The sequence below is a fragment of the Clarias gariepinus genome, chromosome 1, assembly GCF_024256425.1.
Source record: "Clarias gariepinus isolate MV-2021 ecotype Netherlands chromosome 1, CGAR_prim_01v2, whole genome shotgun sequence".
Lineage (NCBI taxonomy): Eukaryota > Metazoa > Chordata > Actinopteri > Siluriformes > Clariidae > Clarias > Clarias gariepinus.
The window spans coordinates 24,201,992-24,215,401 of NC_071100.1; the positions used below are offsets into that span (position 1 = coordinate 24,201,992).

The 13,410-nt window shown below is 37.9% G+C and overlaps 1 protein-coding gene across 6 annotated transcripts in view; it reads right to left on the reverse strand.

Moving 5' to 3' along the window:
• The window catches only part of htr2cl1 (5-hydroxytryptamine (serotonin) receptor 2C, G protein-coupled-like 1), a 130,735-nt gene that overhangs the window by 78,155 nt on the left and 39,170 nt on the right, over positions 1-13,410 (reverse strand). The gene's annotated exons all lie outside the window — the stretch shown is intronic.

The following is a 13,410-nucleotide window of genomic DNA, read 5'->3' on the forward strand; positions in this document are numbered from 1 at the left end:
TAAACTTGCAAAACCTTTAATTCTCTAAAGATTCAGACTCACATCTATCTGACCTCAGAGCCAAAAAGTCTGAGGCTGCCTAGATGCAGCCACTTTGAAGACGTTGAGGGAGAGGGATGCAGATGGAGGCATCTCATCAGGGACAGCTGAGCCTCCTCACCTCCCAATCACTCCGCTGAAAAGAAAAAATAGCAAAAGGAAGGAATACAAGGTGCAATTGTCAGGCTACAATTTCAAGGATGCCATCTGGAAAGCCTTCTTAGAAATATATTTTCTGATTAAATCAGATATGTATCTGATTTTTTTCTAAACCTAGTCCAGTGGTCAACTAACATGCTTATTCACACTTAAATATGGACACATTCATTGCAGCACAGTATATAACCTCAACTTACATTGTTTGATTAGCACATACTATAAATACAATTGGTTTGTATAAAATTGGTTTCAGGACTGATACTTTACTTATTTACACTCACACACATTTGGATACAAATAGTCATGTGATACAATGTGGTATAAGTCGGGAAACTACAAAATACTAGAGAACTAAACTTATTTCATACTTCCAGGTGACCTGAAGAAATGCCTAAAGTGCATGAAAAGAGCATGTTTGCTTTTAGCACTGAACAAATAATCTGTGAGGAAAAATATCTACAGTACAGGTGAGTGAAATAACAGACCTTATCCAGAATTTTATTCTAGATGATCTGCCACTATCCACATTCTGACGCATTAAAGATAACTGAGCATCTTTTACATAGTTGTACAGAAGTTTTTTTTGTGTCTATTTCAACTCTACTCAAACCCTATAGATCACATTGCCTAACAAATTAACTGGAATCTGTGTAGTTTAGCTTACAATAAGAAATGCAGGCATTGACAAAGGATACCTGAAGTGCATGAAACTCAATTTAAAAGAGTGTTTGCATGTTTGAAAAATTCAAGGAATAAAGCAAACATGACCCAGGTGAGAAAATAACTCAGGTGAGTAAAATAACAAACATGTAGGGTATGGATGATGGAGATAAATCAAATGGAAAGCAACAGTAGCTCATAAATTAACATTAACTGTTTAGCATTTTAGCAAAGCTGAAGATAAGCCGGCTAGCTGGTGGTCAGACTCCATTCGCTCCGACCATACGCCCCATTTATGATTTACCGTGGTTTAGCGAGAGCTCCTACAGTTGAGCTTCAAAGGCACTCTTTGGAAAGCCAACGGGTGACGTCATAAAGGGTTTGTTAAGTTATTTTTATACAGTCTATGGAAATGTCAACAGAAGTAAATAAAATGTTCTGAAATGCCCATCATTTAATAATATTATTGATTAACATGTACTCACTCTTTAAACCGAATATGAAGACATGTAGAATACCAAGATAAAGGAATAAATTACATGAACCATGTATTCCAAATAGTCAGCTCATTTACTTGTTTTAATCCATAATGGTATTGAAAATTCAGTTTATATTTTATATACTTATTAGATTATAATTACTATACTCTGATAACATAGACATGGTCATAACAAAAACTTTTAAATAACAGCCTGTAGTGCCAGGGATTTAGTCAGATATAACAAAATCCAAAGTTTTTCCCAATGAGAAATAAGCACGCACTAGCCTCCTACTCATGCCTACCAAACCACTCATTAACTTCTTGCCTCCATCTTTTTCTCACTAGTCCACCCGCATGACTGCGGGCACAACACTCCACCTATAAGCCAAAGTGCCTTGATGAATTCTAACCTCCAAAAATCGCTACATCTGCTGTCATCCTCAAAATCCTGACCCTCTCATTTTCTAGCCTTGCCCAGTACAAAATACCAATTGCTATTCTGTGCGATGTTACGGATGAAAGTTTCGCCTTTTAAGCTCTTCTTGGGCTTTCTCATTCATTAGAGAAAGAGACAGAGCGAGAGAAAGCATAATTGCCTTTTCCATCTAGAGAGGCACATTTCGAGTCCCTGGTGGCGAAGCTGGAAATGCTTAGTAGATGTGACGCCGGGGCCTGACACTCTTCACACAACCAACCGCTCTCCGTGGTACTGAAGAAAACGCCTCCGGCTCCATTCAGCACCACACGGCGCGCGTTAACACGGGCTGAACCTGCAGAAAGGAACATGACTAGAGGCAGCTTATTAGAGACAGCTGAGGCCGGTCACCTCCTCATCAACTTGCTGCAAAGACATCGCATAAAGGAAGAAGGTGCAACTGTGAGGGTAGCATCACTTTGTCTGTACGGCTGCCTGAAATATACAAGGCCGTCCTCCTTTAGCCTTGCTGGACTTTAAAACACTTTACCTCTCGTAGGATATCAAGCACCTAACAAAGTATGCATAGCAGTATAGTTACTACGGCCTTTAATTTATTTTCTGTTCCAATCCATTTATTTGTACTGTATGGATTTTTTTTTATCTTTTTTTTTGTGCATGCACATATATAGGACACAAATTTCCTTAAAGCATGTGGCTGATATGTGATCTGGCACATGACAAGCTGAGTGCAAGTTTGGTTACTACCATATAAAGATGTTCACATCAGATCAATATGGTTTATCAGACACGGGTGGCTGAGCTAAGCTACCCTGTCTTCTAAGATAAAAACACATCAATTTAAGGCTTCATTTTGGCATCCACATCAGATTGTTTACTCCCAGTAAATGACTTCATCTGGGGGTTTGTAGAACCAAATGCAGTAGCACTAATAACGGAGAAATATATATGCAGAGCTGCATGATTAAATGATGCTGGGGCTGATTTCTTTCTATTACAGGGTGTAGAGTTTTCAGCTTCATTGAAAAGGCACATGTAAAATACAGTTAAAGGTGTAATCCTGCAAACAATGTGGATTAGTTACTTTATTATCCTTTTTTAAATCTAAAATGTTTTGTAGACAGATTAAGCACATGCTGTCAAGTGAAAGTAGAGTACAAAAACAGACATATGACAGAATCATAAGTTTAAACAAAAGGGCTATGGCTTTTCTGTTTACAATGTTTGAAATTTGAAAGAAACAGCATGAATGCAATAGAGCATTACAACCTTGAAACAAATAAGAAATAAAAAGAAATGAAGCTGTCACACAACTCCTTCTAGAATCCTCTCTGTGTTTCCCATCTGAGAGAAAAAGTACAGTACAGTAGTAGATTCTAATTTATTTCTGTCAGATTCAATACAACTATTAATACAGCAGAATGATTCAAAAAATAAATTGTTTTTCTTTCATCTATCTAAAAATACACTTACAGATACCGGAGGCTTTTCCTGGCCAACCAAAAACTGGAAAGGAGCCACAGCCATAATGCTGACCTACTACTTGCTGTAACTTCTATTAGAAAAAAACAAAACACTTTTATAGGAATGAACTCATGTTATTTAGCTTTTTGAATGTTGAAAATCAGTCACATTGCAAAGATAATATTCAACAGTTTGCCATCTGTTGTATCTGTTGTACTTGTAGAACAAAAGCCCCACACACAGTCCATATCTCCATCAGGCGACTTTTTACGGTTCCTGAAATGTCGAAATGCCACTGAAAAAATAATAAGCAATCAAGACCCGTTCGAAAAAGAAATCAACTGGCACAGTGGAGCTGATAACAGAAAGTCTATTTCTCTGGTGCCGTGCAGTGCAGAGTTCCAGCAGATATCTCGCCATGCACTACTGGCTCACCCACAGAGGACTGGCTCCAAATTGGCTGGGCGATGTCATTAAATTATTCTGGCAAAAAGGCAGCAGTCTACCTGCCTGATGGACCTGTAATATGGCATCTCATTTTTCTCCCTCTGTCTCTGTCTCTTTCGCTCTGTCTTTGACTTTGGTCCTGCTGGAATACAAGAGGACGCATGCTTATACTCGAAGAAGTGATGACAGCTCGCTGACTGACATTAGTGTTATGTAATCAGTCGCCTAAACAGGGGTGAGTGAAGGACATACTGTACTCTGATCAGCTTAACGCCCTGAAGGAGATATGAAGTGCGGATTGTGGACTGTTTGGACAGCAATCAACTCTCACATGTCCTCTTGTCACCTCTCCTGTCTTTTTTGTCTTCTCTTTCCTAGCTTCTTCGCTCTGATAAACAAGAATTATATGGAAAAGCATTAGGAAGCATGCTCCGATTCCTAACGCTAGGCTAACCTACCATCTTTTGTTTACATAGTTGTACTGTATGTCGTGCCAAATCAAGCTCCACCCTTAAACATGTGTTTATACTAGCATATTTGTGCTGCGATTAGTGAAACTTAAATCTTTAGTGACACTTCGTTGGCTGATGCTACATTTTCGATATTGGCAATGACACCACACAGAAACATTACGATTAAGATTATCAGGTGAAAAAAACAAAACAAAAACAAGGCATAACACTGTTTCACAAGAACAAACAACCAGACAGGAAAAATAACCAAACCACACATACACAAGAGCTTCTTTGTGTCATTTCCCAGTGACGTTCAATTGGAAATTCAATATAAATAGCCTAGTGGAGAAAGTTCCAGAATGCAAAGCAGCTGAGACTCGGCTTGGCTAATTAGGGAAGACAGACATGACCGTGTTGAGTACAGATGAGGAGGTGAGAGATCGGAACAGACTAAAGTACTAAAACCCTGCTGTATTAATATGTAAAACATTTTTTTAGTGGATTTTTCCCTTAAGTAAAGCAAATTGTCCTAAACAAGTAACTAAAAATTAGCGACCCGTGACCAAAAACACAAGCCATTCAAAACCACTCTGTATAAGGTTAATGCAAAAGCTCTATGTGCTAAATTTACTGCAAGTTGTTACAATGTTTAAGGTTCTTAACACAATAAATACATAAATCTTTGTCATCTGTGCTCTGTCGTTTTAGTTTTGCCCAAACTCTGAGCAGGCCACTGCAGGGAATGTTAATTGAATTAAGGACACAAATCGATATTTGTCAAGAGGGTTTAAGTGAAATGGTTACCACATAACACGACACATCCGTATATAAAACCACTATTAAACTGTCTCTACAAAGTGCACATGTTTAAATCTTCTAGGCTCTATTACTAAGCAAGTGCAGCCTGTGCTTGTACATGATTTGCTCATCCAATTATATCTATCCGGCACTATTCTTTTTTTTTAGATTCAATTTGTTTTGTTTCCGATTATTTAAACAGAGTAAGGCATGTTTTCACAGATGGTTAGCTTTGCCAAAAAATTGCGACAACTTTTTATGCTGCCAATTTTAGAGGTTTCATGGTTAAGCTGTCCTTGTCCTGATCATCCAGCCCTTATCTATTCCATTGATCCTCTGTATGATAATTGGACTCGGGTGCCACCCCAGTACAGGGCACAAGCACACACATACTCACACACCCAATCATGCACTACGGCCAATCGAACAGTCACTCTGAATGTACAAGGAAACCAGAGTACCTGGAGAAAAGTCATGGGGAGAATATGCAAACTCAAAACCCAAAGAATGGAGGCGTGATTTGAACCTCCGTCTTGAGCCCGGGGGTGCAAAGCAACAGTGGTAACCACTGGATCACCTTAAAAATATTGACTAGTTTAAAAATAATTAAATGAATAGTTCATCAGAAAAAAACCTCCTCCTACATACTTGATCTGAAAAAGGAAGGGCAGTGGGTGGAGGTCTGCTGTGCTAGTATTAAAAAAAAAAGTCCACAGTTGCCGGCATCTTGTTTAAGAAGCAAATAATCAGAATTAAAACTAATAAAGTATAAGTCATGGTTAATAAAATGGAAGTGCAATATTTATATCAATATTCATAAAATCTAAATATGAAAAAAATCTTAAACATTGAGAGAACCAAAGCAAGATTGTGTAGTGCATTATGAGTGGTTGAGACATACTGTGATAGAGTACAGTATATATCCATATTGTATATCTATCCATCCATCTTGGAACCTCTGTAGTTCAACTGGGGCCTGTGGAGGCCAACAATGACCAGTGTATTAATTCCCATTTAGTATGACCATGGCAGGACCTTTGGTCAACATTCACACACACATTTACACACTACAGGTAATTTGAGAACACCAATTAGCTTAATCTGCATGTCTTTGGACTGTGGGAGGAAAACCTGGAGGAAACCCACCAAACATGGGGAGAACGTGCAAACTCCATGCACACAAACCTGACTCGGGAATCAAAACTAGAACCTGGAGCTGCAAGGCAACAGTGCTACCCACTAAGCCACCATATTGCATATACAATAAAAAGTCAGAAATGTGTTGTATGTATTATCATTGATGATCAGTTTTCCTATGCACTTAATGTCTGACAATGGAAATCAATTTTAATCATTAAAAATTTCTAAAACACATCATACTGCATGTTCTTTTTCTGCTAAACATGCATAAAGTGCTGTGCATAGGAATTAAACAGATTATGAATCTACAGTATTGTCGATGGGTTTATCTAAACCAATGATTGATTATGTAATAGTTCATGACTCATTGACACTCATTAGTGTGCACAACGATGACACAAGCATATTTGTAACTGGCCAAACTTTCTGGGATAGTTTCAGGTCTTTCTGTGCAAACAGAAGTAAGCTGAAGATTTTTCTGAGACCTGCATCAAAAACCCTAGAGCTGTAAATATAGCTCTACTTCTTGTTTGTCAATACAGCTTATTAACTGTTCAGCGCTCCGATGCGTTGACTGTGGAACTCTAATCAGAATTTCATTTCACCTGAAGGTTTGTTTAATCATGATGAATCACAGTGGCTTCAGTGAGTAACCTGTTAATTCTTTAATTATTTGATGGGCCATGATTTGTTTTAAGGATTAATCACGTTGCCTTTCAGTGACATTTGGCAGTTTTTTTTTTTTTTTACCTTTTTTTATTCCACTACCTTGCAGTGACATTTTCATACCCCTTTTAGGTATCTCCCTGCTTGGATTTATTTTGTATAAGAGTACAGTAAATGTTGACAGGGTTTATTCTAAAGAGCTTTTTAAAATGGTAATCTGTGCAAACCTTTCTGGTTTAATTTGAAGGATATTTTTTAGTCAAAAGTTGATTTAAAGAAGTATTAACGAGAACTTTTTAAATAAAAACAGAAATTATCCTAGGCAAATACTTCCACACTCTCCTGCATACAGTATTAAACTTTTATTTATAATATTCGCTAAGCAGATCAAGACTCCAAAGTGAGTTTAACTCAAGAGAGGGCACTGCATTGGATCTGAGAGGAGAGGTGTTAAATTGAAGCCCTCCTCTAAAGATAGATCAGTCGTAAGGGTTTAAGTGCAGACTGGAGTTTGAGAGGCGGCGAGGAGATATCTGTAGATGCCAGGTTGTGCATTTTTAGTGAAGCTTATATCTGCCCACACAAGAGAAACAATGTCATGCTAACCTTATCAGCAATGGGAAGCCAAACTGCATCAATGCTATCTAAATAAAGATGACTTTCTAAATCCTCATTCAGCATGAGACCCAAAATGTAAAACACACACGCAGACACACATAGCTTAGAGCTGTTTTGCATAAGATGGATTTAATCAGCCTGTTTTTAGCATAGAGTTCAATGTTGAGTAGACATCCCTGGGTCAAACATCAGCATTCATAACACACATAATTTACAATCACACAGGTTAAAGAAAATAATCTCTAAGCTGCAATTATTTGTAAAATCTTACAAGGGGCACTCCGAGCCTGCACTGAGTTTTACTGTATGTTCAGCGGTGACTAGATTACTAAGATGGCACAAATAGCGTCAGAATTACTTACTGCATTTTCTTTAACAAATACTCCAAATTTCTTTCGCATACAAATCACCAAGCAACATTTAAAGGTCTCATATTTTACCAAATATGTTAAATCAATTAACTCTCTCAGAGATCCTTGTGTTAATGTTCCAGCTGAAATGCAACTCAGACAATACATTGCTATATAAAAAATACGCAATACCCTAATGTCGGTAACCTGCACTTCTGCGAGTTGATGTCAAACTAGTCACGTGACTACAAAAGGTCTATATGAGGTAACACTTTAATAAAATCCTATTTGGCATGTTTAAATTCAGGCCAATGTAAAAATGAAAAAGGACAAAAAGCTTTAATTTTGCACAACATATCCATTTGAAAAGAAAAAAATTAAATAGAAAATTCCAAAAGAAAAATGTGTTAAATAACAAACTGCTAGCTACACAGGCTACAGTTTGTATTAAACTTTGTTTTATTGTTTCATTCACACCCCCAAAAAATCTTACCACCAGGAAATGATAAAACTATTGCACATATATTTTTCGATTTCATTTTACTGTCTAACCGAGGGCAGGAAGCCACAGGGAGTCTGTGGTTTTTAATTTAGTTACAGTGCTGGAAATCACACCATTATAGAAGTTATTATATTTATGATTGAGGTCTGAGAGTTATTAGCCTGTTTGCCTGGTCACTTTGAATGAATGAGTTTAATTCTATCCACAATAACTGGGTCGGTCCATGAAGACTGCAGCTGCACTGTGACATGAAGATGAAATTCCAGCAAAGAGAAGGTAGATGAACCCTACTAAGATTGTCCTGACATTAGACACAGTGGCTAACACTGATTATTAAGTATACACTAGTTAACTGGTGACAGAACCATTACCACCTAAAGCTCACCCATGCCAACGGTGACCAAAAGCCAATGCAGCACAATTTGCCAGAAAAGGAAGATCATGGTTCCAGACACCACAGCACACCCCCAGACACCCTGCAGTGCCAAGCAGTGAAGGGCCAGAGCTGCCCTGTAAAGTTATGACTGATTAGTGTATGTTAATTGAGTGACTTCATTGTACCATGCGCAAACTGTCATGGGTGTAATATGGACAACACATTTTAAAAATGTGACCCAAACTAAAACTCTCTTAAACTAGTCAGCACAATAAATAATAGCAACTTGAATCTCATATGTTCAGTCAGGGGAAGAATTAGAAACAGAAATCTCCATGACTCCAATAAATAGACATTTTTTTGAGAAGTAAGCATTTTCCAGCATAAGCATATTTCAAACCTGGAAAAGATTAATAATCATGCAAATGAAACCCTTTCTAAACCCAGTAGCAATGTTCCTGACCCTTGTGTATGTGAAACGTAACTGATTCACTGAAACCTCTGCAAAAATCCCTCGCACAAAAGCAGAGAGACAATCTTCCCCGCTCTAATCAATTACAACAGAAAGCCAGCATGCTGCGGCTCCACATTATTGATGCTAGCTCCTAGACTAATTAAACGTCTTGCACGTAGCTTATGGAGCCAAATGAGTTTGGAGGACTTAAAAGTCCTTATATTCCCCATAGCCTCAAGCCTACAACACAAACAGGGCAAAATCCACAAAGGCAATTTAGGACATGTTATAGAAGCGTAACTCGAACTGTACTAATTACAGAGAAGCTAAACCGTAAGTTGTTTAAAAAGGGGACGTCGTACTTTTGCCTTAATATCTTAACATGAGTGTGGTTAACTGATGTTATTATTTCATTCATTTGACTCCGCAGCAGTTTATTTTGAGTGTCAGTCTGATGTACTGTAATGTACGTGAGTTGGATTATGCATCATTAGATGTACAGTATATATATATTACTGTCTGGAAACCAATGTGTGGAATGCAAATAAAAAATTAACAATCTGTAAATAGGTTATACTGATAGATAGTGGGGTGTTGAATATTAGGTGGTAATGATAACATGATAAAATGTGAAAGCTAACAGGTGAAAATATTGTGTCAACAGATAATAAGTATATAAAGTTTAAATAATGAGAGACCCTGTGCTACGAATATGCCTGTACCATCAGGGAAGAAACTCCATTGACATAAACACCTGGTCAGGCAGTTCATCAGTTCAGTACATAAGGTCATCATCATTTTATTGCCACATAACGCGTAAAGAATTAACCCCAGATTATAATAGTCCCTCCAGAGGTTTAAACAGTGGCCACTATGCATGATGTGTGCATCGCTTCTTGCACTTTCCTTCTTACCCTGATTCACCCACTCGCTCAGACCACATGACCTATTTCCATTGCTCCAAAGTCCAATCCCTATGCTTCCTAGTAAATTAAAGCCTTTTTCTGATTAGGCTCACTAACTAGAGGTTTTCTTATGGCCACACAGCTGTTTAGTCCTGAACCTGTGAGTTCTTGTCACATAGAGTATATGTATGGACTTCACTATTAAACATACTGTACAGTAGTTGTGACTTCTACTGACAATTTTTATAATACAACTTTACATGACGTCATTAATTGATGTTATGATTTTTCCCCCTTTACCTTAATTTTCTTCATTCTATGAAATTAATGGTTCAGCATTATCCTTCCAGGGCTTAATAATGCATTGGCGGTTTCTTAATCCAATTCCAGTCACTTCACATTTCACATTTAATTACTTTCTTTGTTTGATGCTGGACAATTATTTGACCTTTCAGAAACGTCAACATTGTTTTGGACCAGGCAGTGTGTAAAGAAAAAGAACTTGTTAAATATAAATGGTTGATCAGTGTGTATGTGGTTGTTGTTTTTATTAATATTATTATTATTACTATTACTATTTCAGATCCAGACTGAGTGTCTGCTTTACAGGACCTTAATTCTGACTGCAGCTCAGAGCAACGTCTTTTGGCTTTTATCTCGCACACGGTCATAGCCACAGAAGCCGTTCTATTGATTTTTTATAATGGAGTTTACTATAGATCTTCGGAAACTTTCAGCTCCACCGCTTCACCTATCGGGAACCCATTTTCCGTCCGTCCGTAAGATGTTTGTGAGTCTTGGAGAAAGAGCAGAAACAACAAAAGCACCTCATTCCTGCTCTATTGACAGCCACATTGAAAATATCCTTTTTTTTTTCATTTTTCTCCCCTCTGTAACGTGTGTAGGTCGAGTGTGTAAGGTGGAAAAAAATCACCAGCAACTTCCAGCCAGTCTTCAGACAAGGTGAGAACTGGCACCTTCACAAGCATCTGCACGCCTGTACACTGGGGCTGAGCAAATTACTGCAGTAACACACGATTACATAAAACTCCCACAGTGAAGTCTCAGCAGTGCAGAGCGCAACCCCCTCACACTCTGTGTGGAAATGCCACTTCTGTTATTTAAAGAACACACGCACATGTGCACAAGGTACTGCATAAAAAAAAGTGTCTTTTCCTCTCTCTTTCTCACAGAAACACACAAACACGCACAATCTCACACACTGACACAAACACACACTACTGATACAAGTTTCCGCAGCGCTCTGTTGTGTGGACAGAGACCCTGGAGCGCGTCATGCAACAGCAGCCCGAGCAGACCGCCTGTCATCTTCACTGGTCCATGACACACACACACACACACGCACACACACACACACACACACGTCTTTCGTGTGGCTCGCATTTTCTTCTTTTCTTTCTTTTTATCCCCATTCAAATGATGTTCTTCTTTCTTTTTTTCCCTCTTTCATCATTTCTTTCTTCTTCTCCTCCCACATGACTTTCTATCTTACATTTTTCTTCCATCATGTAACTTGCTTGCTTTATTTTGCCTATTTATTTTCTTTTTTTTCCTGTCTTTCTTCCCTACTTTCTCCTTCCTAATCACTTTCTTGACCTACTGTAATGTCCTTCTTTCTATCTTTTTTTCTTGCATCACATACATCGCACGTATGCATTACATCTGTCTTTCTCTCTTCTTTTTTATCATGACTTTCTTTCTTTAATTTTTCATTTACCATGTGACTTTCTTCTTTCTCTTTAATTTCTTTGTTTATTCTTTTTTTTCCTTACTTTACTCATTATTTTCTTATGTTCTTTCTTAGTCATGTGACTTGTTTGTTTTATTTAGTTTCTTTCTTTTTATTTTTTTTCCTCACATGGCTTTCTATTATTTTTTCCTTCTTTCTCTTTCCTGTAACTTGCTTTTATGTTAGTTTTTTCAATTACATTATGCATTTTATTTAATTTTTTTCTTCTATCGTTTGCTTATTACTGTACATGATTGTCTTTCCTTCTTTCTTTTGCTTTTATTTTATTTATTTGAATTTCATTCTTTCTTTCTCTCTGTCTTACACACACAAAGACAATTCCCTTTCTTTTGTTTATTCTTCCAATCTTTCTCTCTATCAATATTTTTTGTCCTTCCTTCCTTCGATTATTTCCTTCCTTCTTTCCATTTTTTCTGAGTTAAACTGCTGGGTCCCAGAAGAGGAAGGACACAATTTTGACTTAAACAGCAGAGGCAGAGTGGAGAAAATGTAAGTTCATACTTTTTGTCACTTTAAGCACAGTAGCTTTAAAAAAATATTGCGTGTCTTTAAGAAAATAATAAAATGTGAAGTCGCTGAATAAGTCACATACAAGTATGTGTTTCTTTTTGACAAAAAAACAGTGACTTCAAGTGGTTTTATTTAAGCATTTAACACAGACTCCACAGTAGCTTCAGCTAATGAATGTCATATTAACCGGAGTGCAGGCTTTAGATTTGTGTAAACAAAAGAGAAATTAAATGACGATCATGAAAACAGTTTCTTCTAAACAGACCCTTCTTTCTGCGTTGTGCTGAAATTGAATTTAATTAAAGAAGAATAGTGGTGCAGAACACGGGTTCAGCGTTTGAAATCAGCATCCCTTTTTCCTGGTTACAGGAAGAATTATCTGCCTCCTTTGTGGAGGCCTGGCACTCCTTTACTTCTAAAGAAAGCTTACCGCATGCCATAATTACATTAAAGGAAGGAGCCTCATTCAAAACTTTATTAAAATGCCTTTTATTAGCTTTTGCTTACTCGCAGCTGTAAATCTTCCTTAATGCCCAAGCAAAGGGCTTTTTTTTTTTTCATTTCATAAATGAGATATGAAGGTGTTATGAAACTGGCTGATGATGCATGGTGCAGTTCTTTCTATTGGCAGTACTCTGATTTTATATTATGTTAACTCGATGTATTGGAGTCTCCTGGCCTCCACATTGCAGGCGCTGTGGGAACAACACTGAAGACACACAGCATGCACAATGAGGAGGCTGGAAAACCCGATCACTGGTAACATGAAAAGATTATTGTAAAGAAGACAAACCTGGATATGGTAGGAAAGTCTGCTGTCTATTGGTAGGTGTCTTGTCTTAAATGGGATCATTCATTTATCTCCTATACCGCTTATCCTGTACAGGGTCCCAGGGGTAGCATGCTGTCTTAGTGGTTAACAATGTCACCTTTGTACCTCCAGGGACTGGGTTCGATGCCCAGTCAGGTTTGATTCTTGCCTCTGTGTGCATGGAGTTTGCATGTTCTCCCAGTGCTTAATAGGTTTCCTCCAGGTACTCTGGTTTCCTCCAACAGTCCAAAGACATGCCGATTAGGCTAACTGGCGTTCCCAAATTGCCCGTAGTGTGTGCGAGTGTGTATGTGTGCTCTGTGATGGATTGGACCTGTCCAGGGTGTACCCTGCCTCATGCCCTAAGT